This window comes from Vicugna pacos, chromosome 3, assembly GCF_048564905.1.
Source record: "Vicugna pacos chromosome 3, VicPac4, whole genome shotgun sequence".
In the NCBI taxonomy this organism is placed as follows: domain Eukaryota; kingdom Metazoa; phylum Chordata; class Mammalia; order Artiodactyla; family Camelidae; genus Vicugna; species Vicugna pacos.
In genome coordinates, this window is record NC_132989.1 from 91,345,341 (window position 1) to 91,358,692 (window position 13,352).

Sequence of the window (13,352 nt, forward strand, 5' to 3'; positions counted from 1 at the left end):
TGCTGAGAAAAATGTCAACATTCTCAAGAACTTCTAGCTCTCATCTTAAGAAAGAAACATAACGAAAACAACCACAGCAAATCCCCAAACCTCACCATTACTGCTATATATCTGGCAACAATTTTATTTAGGGAAAAAAAAGAGAGGAAAGCTTAGAACTCCATCATCGGGGGTGGGGGGGTGTAGTAAAGGAAGAAAATGCCATTTTCTTGGAAAACTTCTTCCCAAATGTCTTCTTGAGAGTGAGTCCAAATAAAATGCATGGTGTTTGCTTTTCAGCAGAAAATCTCTATCAAAATACTGCATGTAATGGCAGAATTGCTTCTACTCCATTTTTAATTAAACAAATAACCATAAATAACATCCTGGGCTAGTTATGCCAGGGCCTTACTGTTTCTCATATTAGGGAGAAAGTTCCAATAAAGAAGTAGTTTTAGTGATATAGCTTGGTTACTGGCCCCATCTCCTTAAGATTCAACCTAGCCTTTCTCTGAAAATATCACCCTGCCCTGTATTCCTTGGCTCTGAAATTCAAATCCAGTTGGATATTGGTTCTGCTTTCTTAAAGCAATTCCTAAAGTTCATAGGAGGATTTGACAGAGAGCCTTTAAGTCAGAGTTCTGCTTTAGGGAAGCAACGTGAAGTATTATTCAATTCAATTTAACAAACAGTTTTTATGTAAGGCAAAATTCTTCAAAAAGCCTAAGATATTCTTTGGTATATTATCTCTTACACTGGAGAGTAGAACTACAGCCATTTCTGTTTCTAATACTATGACCTGAGGTCTGCCCACTTCTCTATATTCATCTTATTGACATTAACCATCATCACACATGAATTGTTGAACTATTATATGTCCTCCATAAAGGCTGCTGCACTCAGTGTAAGATAGGATTTTTTAAGAAAAATCAAATTAGAACAGGCTCTCAGAAGCTTATAAATGTTTGGGCACTTGATATAGGAATGTCATTTTTGTTGATTTTACCTCAACAAGTCATCTTATGTGGAGAAAGAAAGAAATTTTTTAAAACTGACATACAACAATATTAATCCTAGCACTATTCATAATGATGACAATTGAAACACTATTCATAATGAAAAAACCTGAAAATAAATTTAAGGTCTAAGAATTAGGGAAAGGCTAACAAAAATTCCCACATGAAAATTTTGTAACAATTAAAACATCAGTTTATCAAATATCTGAATTATTGTGGGACAATAATTACTTAATGGTTAATTATTAGAACTATGTTAAAATATACATGCATAAAAAACTGGAAATAAACATGCCAAAGTGTTATCAGCGATTGTAATGGAACTAGGGATAGTTTTAGTATGACTTTTTCTATCCATTTATATTTTCCAAGTGATCTCTCATGGACTTGTATTACTTTTATAATTTCTAAAAAGGCATGCTTTTAAAATTTGAGCAAATGAAGACTACATTTTGGTCATAAACCTCATATGTTATGAAGACTTGTTTTTCTTGAAATGGTTACCAGTTCATGAGTTGATGTAAGACCCAGAAGAAAAGCAGGAAACCAGCACCTCTGAACCTCTTGGAGGAGAAAATGGAGTTGGCAGAGGTAAATGGCTCTCTTTCTCCCTGAGAAATTAGATGACAACCAGGGACCAAGAAAGCATCTATAGTTACAGGGAATAGACATAGGAATTAGCAGGAAAAAAGAGATCCTGAAAAATGAGGTGTTCCTTCCAAAACAATATCACTTCATATTTGAAGGCATTTCACAGTTGATGAAGCACTTCAGAGACATACTCTCACGCTATTTTTTCAACCAATCTTTTAGAGAAGTATAATTATTTTGATTTTACATATCATGAAGCTGAAGCTTAGAGAAGTTAAGTAATTTGCCCAAAGTCACAAAGCTCAACTCAGGCTTCCTGATCCTCAAGTTAGGCTCTGTCTGCTCCCACACTGTTACCTAATGCACTACATGTCATGCATGATGCTACCCACGTGCAAGGTCCACTGTAGGAACTATAAGGGAAACAAAAATGTTGGAAGCATGGTTTTCATCTCCATGAGCTGATGACCTAACAGATGGAACCAGACACAGAAAAACTGTCTAAGAGCACAGGTCATATTTAAATGCCAAGTCGGTAGTGCAGACAGAAAATGCTGTAAAAGTTGAGAGGAGGAAACATTAGCTGTAAGCAAAGGTGACTGTGAAATGATGATCTGGTTATCAGGGAAGGAAGTGGAGAAGGGAAGACGGTGGTGTGGCTGCAGTGGGGAGAAGAGGAGAGCGAATCGAGGAGCAGAAGTGACGTCAAACCATCTTCAATTATCTTTTGTAGTCTGCATGGAGAGTCACTCATCCTTTTTCCAATATAAGCCATTCAGTCATAAGTAAGCAGTCATGTAGTTTGGGGGTTTTGCTTTTTTAGTGGCTCATCACAAAGAAATACAGTTATTGTGCACTTTTCTCCTTCATTATCTGAGAGGATGAATTTCTCCATTGATTAATTTATCCAACTAGCTACATCTCCTGTGTGCTGATGATGACCCAAACATTGGCACTGGTATGGCACTGAGTAAGCAAAGTGCAATAAGAAACTTCACCGTCCTGAAAGTACCTACTTGCCAGAGGGAGAGACTTAATGTTTCAAATCCTAACAATTATTTGGGTAAGGATAGAGATAGAAACTTGGCAATTTATGAGGTAAAGGAGGAGAACCTACCCCTTCATGGATGGGGATGTGGCATTAGGGGGAGCTAGTTAAGGACAAATTGAAATTACCTGGCAAAGAAGGGCAAAAGGATAATTTCAGGCAGAGGAGTCCACATGGCTAAAGTCAAGGAAGCAAAGGAAGGCTAATGTGCCAGGAATTGCTAAGAATTTGGTGCTTTCAAAGATCATAGTGAAAGGAAAGGGGAGATGAGATTAGGGAATTAAAATATAACAGATTAGAGTGGATCATGCAAGCCATTTTTAATGGCTGAACTTTAATCTGTACAGAATATGGAGATGCACCAGAGTTTAAAGCAGGGTATGGGTAATGGGTAATGTAACTAGTAACACCACGCTGTACTATACTTTACATTACTAAGTACATGCAAAACATTTTGTCAAGTTTTGTGGGACAATATTTTTCATTTTTAAAAAATAAATAATATGAACCTTATGAAGTTTATTTGAATTCCTTTGTCATAGCCTCAACTTCTACCTCATTGATAAAAATTTAGAAGAAATTTAAGAGAACTTGATTAAATACCCTTAATATGACAGATGTTTCCTGTTTATTCTCTACCAAGATTTGGGTTTGGTTTGTCTATGTCATAGAAGGACTATAACACAACAAGTCGTTGTAAAGGCCTATGGGATATTGTTCAGCTGCTTATCCAGAAAAGGAAGGATGAATATATCCCAACAGGATAAACCAATACCCTTTGAGGATACATTTTAAAGAGGGACAAAATGTTTTTCAACTTCTGCGAAATATTCCTGTATATTTAATGAAAAAATTAAACAAAACAAAAACAAATACAAACAAAAAGAAATCTTTAAATTTTTTGTTGTTTCGTTGTTAGCTTTCAAAAATTTTATTATAAATGAAGAATTATATTTTTCTAAAAAGTATGAATGTTCTAGTTGCCTGGCCTCAACTAGGAATTATGAACTGAGTCCTGTTCCTGCAGCTGATTTTCTACCAGGTGTTATGAAAAGTAGCAGCCTTTATATGACTCAGAGTCTATTAGAATTAACTCTGGAGTTGTCCTGGTTTCTTGAAGGAAAAAAAATATGGAGAGATATCCACACTTTTAAGTGAAACCTGTCTTAGAGGTATGAGGACCATGTGGTCAAAGAATTTAGAATGTGATGATGGAACTTTTCAGATTATCTGAGTCAATATTCTCTTTTGACCATTGTGTCTGAGGCCTAGAGCAGTGATACTTTGCATATCGTTACACTAGGAGTTTTCAGAAGACCTAGAATGGACTGGTTAGTGTAGATGGAGGACAAAGATCACACAGATGAAAGGAAGGTGAGAAAAGGGGGCATTCTGAAGGCCATGGACCTTGAATCATGATGGTTCTTTACGGGATGGGGGAAAATGGCACCTTTTGGGGTTTAATGCTTATGTTACCACTAGACTCTGCCTGCTTAATGACAGTTCCCTCAGGTTGGTCCTCTTATCTCCCCCATCCATAGTCTGACTCAAAATCCCTATTTTTGTTAGAATCTTTGTCTTTGTTTTTTTAGTTCAACTGGTAACAACAATGTGGCAAGAACAGTATATTCTCTACACTCTACCCGTCAGACATTACCACCTGGTCATGGCTCATTTCTTCACTGAGCCCAGACTTAGCCTTAGAATTTGTCACAGTCTAGCATTCTGGGCAGACATTGCCAATGGATCAAACTTAGCCCATTGGCTACAATTTCTTTGCCATCTCTGGCTTAGAATTAAAGGTGGACATATTGCTTCCAAAAGTTCTCTGTTGCACTGGAAATATGGTGAGATATTTTTATTTAATACATTCTTTTCAGCTGAATACTCAGTTTTCACTTGAGCCTACTCAGAGAAGTATTTCCCCACTTGGCTGAGAGATGGTGTCAAATGCTTCACTCTGTGTCCTAGCTCTAGAAGCTCTTATCCCAAAAAGCTGACTTTCTTTGGTTTTACTTTTCCCTGTGCTAGTTACTTTCATCATTCTGCCCACAGGGAGGAAGATATTAACAACCAGTGTATAAATTTTTTAAAAACCTCAATTTATTAAATAAGCAATAAAAGCCCTACCCTTTCCCCTGGGTTTGTACAAGGTGTCTAGTTAAATTTGGCCTGTGTGAGCTCTGGTTTCCTTAGTTGGTGGCAGAGAGCAGAGAGTTTTCTTTTCACCTCTCACCCCGACTATCTGTGACCCTGCACAGGGTGGTTCTGTGAATCCCCTGCATAGTTTTGGATAAGATGAATTTGCCCTTGCTTCTGCCTGGTTGCTGTAGCTCTCTCCATGTGGCTGCCATTGTTTCCTTTGGGGGTACAGGTAGAAGAAAGGTTATTCATTCATTCAGCAAACAAATGCATACTGAACACCGCCATGAGCCAGGCTCTATGCTAGGGACTGGATTTGCTGTGGTTAGTCAAATAGAAATGATTCCTGGCCTCAGGAAGCAGAGTTCAGTGGAAGAGACAAGCAACAAACAAACAGACATAAATGACATATTTGCATAGTGTGATAAATGCTTTGAAGGACAAGAACATGAAATTATAAGAGAATGTATAGGAGAATCCATTTACATTGGGTGATTGAGAAAGACATCTTTATATGGAGACCAGAGGATGAGGAGTTAGTCAGGACGAGCCAGGAGGAGAAGTATTCCCTCAGAGGGAAAAGTGTGAGTGTCTGCCCTGAGGTGGCATTTGATATGAACCCAATGACCCCAACTCCCCTGGCTCTCATACACGCACGGTAGATTTGTCAGACAAGTACAAATTCCAGTCCAGGAAAGAAAACAGCCAGCTCCATAGCAGGGTCTCCCATACGAAAGATTTTTCACTTCACCTGGCGTGAGATCTGCCCGTTAATTGACTTACGAAGGTCTCACAGGGATATGCACGGACCAGGAAATGAGGCTTTATATTCACAGTAAAAACTTGACATTTGGGACTGCGTTTGGGAAGGTCTGCGCTGCAAAGGCCAAAGTCAAGACAAATCCTGGCTCCCACGTGTCCTTACAGTTTGGTGTCCTTGCTGCTGTAGGTAAAATGACTTTCCAGCACTCTGGCCTTTGGGAACTAAGGTGCCAGATTCTCTGAAGAGAGCATTGTCCTGATAAAGGAAAAACAAGAACGTACTGGGTGCTTAAACTGTGGAGCATAAGAGAGGCTGGAAGTAATGTTTTATTTTGTTTAGTTTTCTCTCAATTTGCTTTATTTTTTAGACCAGATTGTTTGGACACCGAAAATCATGTTTTTGCACTTTTTTTGTGGCAGTTAGGCTTCTAGTCCAGAGCCAGAAAAACTGAAATATAAATAAATCCAGGAAGGCTCTTATAAGCAATTATATCAACTCTATATTTAAAATTCTTTTTTTTTCTTTTTAAAATAATTATTTCTTGAGCTGAAACTTAGCTTACCAGATCTGCCTAGTTTAGAAGTTTTTTGAAACAAAAATTTTTGACAGTTTCTTCCTGTATCAAAATTGCTCATGTAATACAAGAAATGGTGAGAATTTTACCAGGTCCTTACAGGCTAAGGTAAAGCAAAAGGGGGAGTTAGTGGCCTCAGAATTTACCAAAAAAGTTGCTCATAATTGCTTTACATTTATCCAAAACAAAACTTACAAGAGTTTTTCCCACTATATTACAATACTTAGAAAAGGTGGAGAGAGCAAGACAAACAATTCATTTTATAGAAGGAAAGTAAGTGGCAAGGAACACTCACTTCCCTTGTACCCTCTTCTCTCCTTGTTACTTCATCTGTTGCTCTCAACAATTAAATGAGTTAATATCTGTCAAGCCTGAAAAATATTGGGCCCATACTGTACCCTATGCAAATATTTGTTAATTTTTTTAGAAAAGAAAAGAAGAAATTAAAGAAGTGCAGGAAGGAGAAAAGAGGGAATAAAGAACATGAAAGCAGAGAAACAAGCAGAGGGAAATTGTGGAGAGAAGTCTGAAATGGTCAAAATACATAAAATGAAATGGAAGTCTTCCAGAATACATCAAGAATCTATATAACATCTTAAACTCAGGTTACACGAACAAAGACTCTTAAGCAGATAAATCCTAAAGAAAGCAAAGTGGAATTAAACTCCACAAGTTTCTGACTTGATGTTAGAAGCCCGTTCCCCTGAAACAAACTCTATTCATTATAAAAAGTGCCTAAAGCCTCTTAGTTTTGACTAAAATGTAACAGGTACTGGGCTAGCCCTCCCACAGTGTATGTGAAACCAGGCAGGAGTCTGTGCAAGACCGCAATCTCTGCAAGAAGAGAAACTAAAAAGGGAAGCTTTGCATTAGCCCCACCTCCCTGCTTGGGAGTTTCTGCACTGCCTTGCAGTGAACTAGAATCAACAGAGCAAGGTGGTTCTGCTGATTTGAGGAAGCTGAAGTAGCTAGAATCTGCAGGGCAGGCACCATAGAAGATGGGACTGCAGAGAGCAGAGCCCAGGAAGTTTTCATGAGAATTGAGATGAAGGAGGGAGCTCTACACAAGTCCTTGACCAAGCGCTGAGCTTGACATGAGCGAGATGAACTATGTGAGGCTTAACCAGTAAAAAATGGAACTGAGAAATTAGTGGTCCAACAATGTTAGGAACACTGGAGTTCAGGCCCAGCCAGAGTGGAATGATGGCTTTAGCACCTTGTTACCGTCACAGGCTATTAGCTGAGACACCAGAAAGGCTGTGATGGGGTGTATAAATGAAATTATACTGTTGTAAGTTTATTCCATTTCTGAACAGGAAGTGTAAAGTGCAAAATGGTACAATAGTGCCTGTAAATAGACTTGGAAAAATTAAGGCATATAGGATTAACCTAGACCAATCCTAAAAAATAGTAAAACTACGTAAAGATGTAGATCAAGGAAACATAACACAGTCCAGTCTGAACTATAACTGATGAATTGTAAAGGCTCAGTATGAACAACTCTGCGAGTTAAAAAATCAAGGGAGACTTGGTCACGTGATCACCCACAATTTTGTACATTTACCTCCAAGAGCTTTACCAGATTCTCATAGTAAATATCAGAGAAAAAACCCTCATGCTCTGGCAGAGGAAGGGAAGAAGCAATCATTCTGAAATATGCCAGTGCACTGTGTTCTTAACCAGGCTTGCACTCAGGAGAAACTAGTTAACCAGACACTAACCTATTGGGATATTATCAGAGCCTAACCGACCCGGGAGAAGGGAAATACCCACTCCAGCCTACTCTAACCATCCTGCCCCACCCAAGGGGCAAAAGCTGAGGAACACTTTCAAAGCTCATAGTTCACAGTGATCTCATTTCTAGAAATTTATACTGATAATGGAAAAAAGAAACATTATTCAGTGTTACACTGTTAGTAATAGCAAAGTAAGAAATAACTAAAATACTTGTTTGTGGAAAAGAGTAGAATAAGCTGTGGTATATCCATGCAATGGATTTCTATGAAGTCATAAAAAAAGACTGAGGAAGAAACAGGTCTATGAACCGACATGGAGTGATTTCCAGGGTGTATGTTTAAGCAAAACAAAACAAAACAAAAGGTGCAAATAAATTGTATACACTATACTACCTTTTGTGCAAGAAAAATGGGGAATAGGAATAGATACCATATATTTGCTTATTTTTGCAAAAAACAAAGAAAAAACCAACAACATAATAAGAACAGACAGAAACTACTGAAAATGGTTAGCCATTGGATATAAACGGGAATAGGTAAAAGGGTAAAGAATTTTTAAATATAACTTATAATCTGAGCTATGCAAATGTTCTATATATTCAAAAAATAAGCTAAATTTTAAAATATTATAAAAGCAAATCCTAAAATTGAATACAAAGAGAAACGAATGAATCTAACAGTATATTAAACTGATAAAAAAAAAAAGCCACACAGGAAGAGGAATTAATTCAAGTACTTTTGGAAACAGTGTCTTAAATATAAAATCCTACTGGGATCAATTCCAAGAAAAAAGAGAACTGCAAAGAAATGTTAAACTTTACCTAATAGGTTTATTGTTAGTTGTGATACTATTTTAATTCTTAAACTGTTGAATTTACAATATAAGATGACAAGTAAATATATTACTATAAGGGATCAAGATTTTCACTATGAGAGAAAAAGAAATGTAAATGTAGCATATAAAGAGCTAAGGAAAATGACATAATGTTAAATTTGAATTGGAAATGAATTCATGTATTCATTCATGAATGAATACATGAATTTATTTTAAAAGTATATTTTCTAGATCTACCCATTACAGTAGCCTAGAAAGAATGGCACCCCACTAACAAAGAGGTACTCACAGACTAATGGGGCCATATCAAAAGAACAGAAGAGCACACTTAAAGGGGCCCCTCCTGACCAAATCTGATATAGCTGGACCATTGGAAAGTATAAAGATAGTAATCGATTATAATGCACTCAATTTAAAAATAAGTCCATTGTGATATTCAAAAGGAGCAGGAATAGGAGAGAGGAGTGTTTCTTCTTTTGAGAAAAATTCCAGTTAGTAGATAGAATCAGCCATTTTGCCATCTCTAGTGTAACACTTTATCTAGGTAAATATCATCAATGAATGCTAAAATTGGGGTGAGGGATTATGGAAAACAATATATTCACACACATATTATAAAATATCACTCATAGATTACTTATCAATTATAAACGGGAACTATAGCTTCAAATGAAGAGAGCCAATGGTCATTCCCTTAACCAAGTAACTACTTTGGCATTAATAGTAGTGGTGCAGCCTGGCATTACGTGTTCTCTGATGTGATGCATTAAGTATACAACAGCTCCTATAAATTAATCTTGCTAGAAATGTTTAACCTGAGTCTAAACATAAGAACACAATTAGACAAATTCAAAATGTTGGACATTCTTCAAGACAACTGGCCAGTACTCTTCTATTTTTTTTAAAGTCAATATCATAAAAAACAAGACCAAAAAGCAGAGAAATTATTCTAAATTAAAAGAAATTTAAAAGGCAAAAGAGCTAAATTTAATTTTTGCACCTGGGTTGAATCTTTGAGGGGGAAAAAAAAACTACATACAATAATGGAATTATGGCTGTTTTGAAAAAATACCCTTATCTTAACAAGGCCATGTTAAAATTTTAGGGATGAAGGGCTATGCTGTGTGCAATTTACTTTCAAGTAATTTGGAGAGAGAATAAGGATAGAGAAAGTGAGGAGGGGTGAGAAAGAGACAGACAGAGTGCAAATGTGTCAAATTGGTGTATCCAAAGCGCATTTGAATGTTCATGGTACTAGTCTTCCAGCACTTTTGTAAGTTTGAATATTTTCCAAATAGAATTGGAGAAAAGTAAAACAAGTACTTGCTTTGAAACTGTAAACTTACTGTTTGACTGAATTGTTATCTGTGGAATAATAAATATACAATGAAATGTAAAAGTGTTATTTATAGAGTTTTAACTTTAATGCAGTTTGAGATATATACAGTGACCTCTCTGACTTACTGACACACTGTCTTAAGAACCAGCCAATCCACATTTTGGAGCCAGTTTGGGCTATTCTTGTGCCCGTGCTGTCATGTGTTGGTGGAATTGTGTGATTTTTTTTTTTTTTTTTTTTTTTTTTGCTGAGCTTTCCCTTTTATCATCAGCAGAAAGTAGGTGGAGCCTAGCAATGTTTTCTGTTCTAGTGCTGATTTTGGTTTCTCTTCCAAAAAATTCAGAGTTTCAATTATTCATCATGGAGGGCAGATGGGGTGATAAGCTTCTGGTCAACACCAGAATTCCAGAGCCAAATGCCTTGGGATGTTGAGAAGTCTTTGAGGCACTTTAGAAAATGGCCCTAATACTTTTGGGGCATCGTTAATGTACTAAAGAAGGACAATCCAGTTCATGATTCTCCAGGACTGTTCTTAAATGTTGGTGAATTCTAAACTACATTCTTTCCAAGTGCTTTAAGAAGCTATTAAATGTAGTACTTTCATTTCAAATAGACTAAATCAAACATGTTTGCATGTTATGTTGGGGAGGGGTCAAGAGGTCCCTATTAGTGGCAAGTATCTCTAAATGGTGAAGCTAAGGTTAATGTTGTGGGACAGAAGGGCCTAGAACTGTTGCCAGGAAGGCAGAGGCAATCTCCTCCATGTTGGTGGTGCCTACTCTCTTTCTCATGAAGACCCCTCGCTAGGTTCTCTCTCTGTACAGAAAGCCCCCCTTATCCAAAGATTGGTTCTTAAAAAGACCACTGAAAGTAAATTCACTTTCAAAAGGGAACCAAAATTATTCATTAAATTATTTTTTAAAAAGGGCTTTATAGAATTTTATTTTGAAATATGACACTGAAAATTATGAACATATGTTTAAAAAAATTTGGGAATAAATTGTTGACTTGGAAGGATTTTTGCTAAAGTCAGCAGAATAGGATACCCTTCCACTGTATGTTTGATTTCTTAGATACAGCACTCAAAGCACAATCCAAAAAAAAAGTTCATAAATTGTACTTCACTGAAATTAGAAACTTTTGCTCTTTAAAAGACAATATTAAGAAAATGAAAATGAATCAACAGGGAAGAAATATTTGCAAAACACGTATTTGTAAAGGACTTGTGTCAGGATATATAAAGACCTCATTAATGAGCAAACAAGTCAGGTTTTTAAATGGGCAAATATAGCACATGCTCATTGTCAGATATTTTGAAATCTCAGACATGTTAAGCGGAAAGCAGAATTTACCCATAGTCCTATTTAGAGGTAAGTACTATTAAATATAATCTTAAATGGCATGTCATTCCAGGTTTTTATGAGTAAATTTATCACATATAGCCTATTTTTATATTATTTTACAATCTGTCTTTTAACTGTACAGTATATATAATATTAAACATGTTTCTATCTCCTTTGATATTTGTTATTGATAAATATTATTTTTGATACTTGTAGAAAGTATTTGTAAACATGATTTTCAATAGCTAAAATCCTTTATTTATCCAATTTTATATAGTTGAACACATATATCATGTTCAATTTTATGTTATTATAAATCATACTATTATGATGAACATTGCTGCACATAACTTTTAACTATGTATCATTTTATTTCTCTAGGTTGTTATGACTTCACAGATATGACATCAAATTCTATCAAAAATTATGTACATTTTAATGGATTCTGTCTTTATATACAGGAAACTCATATCTTAACTCACTAAATCCATATTTCTAAGCAGAAACCCCAAAAATGGAGTTGTTGATGCAGATTTCCAAGAATGAAGTCATCTGAGTGCAGCCAGTCTCTCTGGTCGAAGGACAAAGTGAGATGTGAGTTTGAATTGACAGCTTTACCAGGATTAATGTGCTAAGTTTACGGAAAGAGTTCTGGAAAAGCAAGAAGAAAAATTCATGTTCAAATTCTCCTGTCTATCATGGACACAGAAGGAATGGGGGCATCTGAGCATCTCCACCTCCACTCTGTTAGCATATCTCAGAACTTCTACACTTTTTTTTCTTCTCAGAAACATATTAAAGAGAGGCCAGCAGAGAGTTCAAGTTTTTCAATGCCAATTTGAGAGTGTTAAACACCTCTTCACATACCACCTCCATTGGAAGCTCATACTATGCAAGTTTTTCAAAACCTCCAACTGTCTTTTTTGTTCTTTGAAACGCTATGGCCTGCCACAGTGCAAGTCTCATTAAATGTTTAACAAAATACATGTTAGTTGTCTTCTAATCAAGAATGTTCTGTTCTTTGCACCTCAACGAATCACAGGAAACAAACAGCAACATACAATAATTAAATTTGATTGAACCTAATTGATTTGAATGTTAATGAATCAGTGCCTCCAGTATATTTCATTTCACTCAGACTTTGATGACACTTAAGCAGTTGTCTTGCTTCCCCAGCCTGCTACCTTCACTTCTCCCCACCATGCTGCAACACTGTTCCTGTGCTATCAACACGGTGCCTGAAAACCTTTTAATCAGCTCTGGCTGAAGTTGGATAGGAGCTCTCAGCTCTTCCAGCTCTATCACTTCCCATGTTAGTTGCCAAGGGAACCATCTCACTGAGTCAACAATAAAAGACTCATCATGTTCAGTTGTGTGTTTTTTTCTTTTGCCATGATAAGAGCCACAGAAATGTCCTCTTGCATCAGAGCACAAGTGTCAATCTTCTCTCCTATTACTTCTCATATGATCTGAAAGCAATCTTTGTTTACAGTGAGGGATGAAAGAGGGAAATTCAACAAGCCAGGCCTGCGAAAGTTAGCTGAGGCCAATGCCATAGAAACAGCATGCATTTGTTATCTGAAAGGAAAAATTAAAATTTGATATTTAGATATTTTGATAGAATTTTTGGCTATGTGTCCTGCTTGAACAGAGTTGGGTAGACGGGTTTGTGTTTTACTCTGACCAGTGTTTTGATACGTCAGTGAGGCAAATGATGAGCCTAACCTCGAAGGCAGGACAGAAATTAAACATACTTTGTTTCCTTCTATAGCTCTCTTATCCACTGGCACAAACAGCTCTCAACAAATGTTGAAAAATGCTCACCAGTGGCTGCTGCCAACCTGCAGGAGGTCTTCTGCACTGTTTCAAAATATCCAGCCAAGTTACTGTCTGGAAACATTTAAAGGCTGGTGAGGAAGAGTCTCCAGCCTTTCCACTCAGCACTCTCTGCCCTTATCTCTTCTGAGTTGTAAGCAATACAGCTTT

The 13,352-nt window shown here is 36.7% G+C and overlaps 1 long non-coding RNA gene across 1 annotated transcript; it reads left to right on the forward strand.

Moving 5' to 3' along the window:
* Positions 1-3,901: 3,901 nt before the first annotated feature.
* Positions 3,902-12,735, forward strand: LOC140689794 (uncharacterized). The gene is made up of 2 exons (XR_012064908.1): positions 3,902-4,008; positions 11,748-12,735. It is a non-coding gene; the product is annotated as an uncharacterized lncRNA (long non-coding RNA).
* The last annotated feature ends 617 nt before the right edge of the window (positions 12,736-13,352 follow it).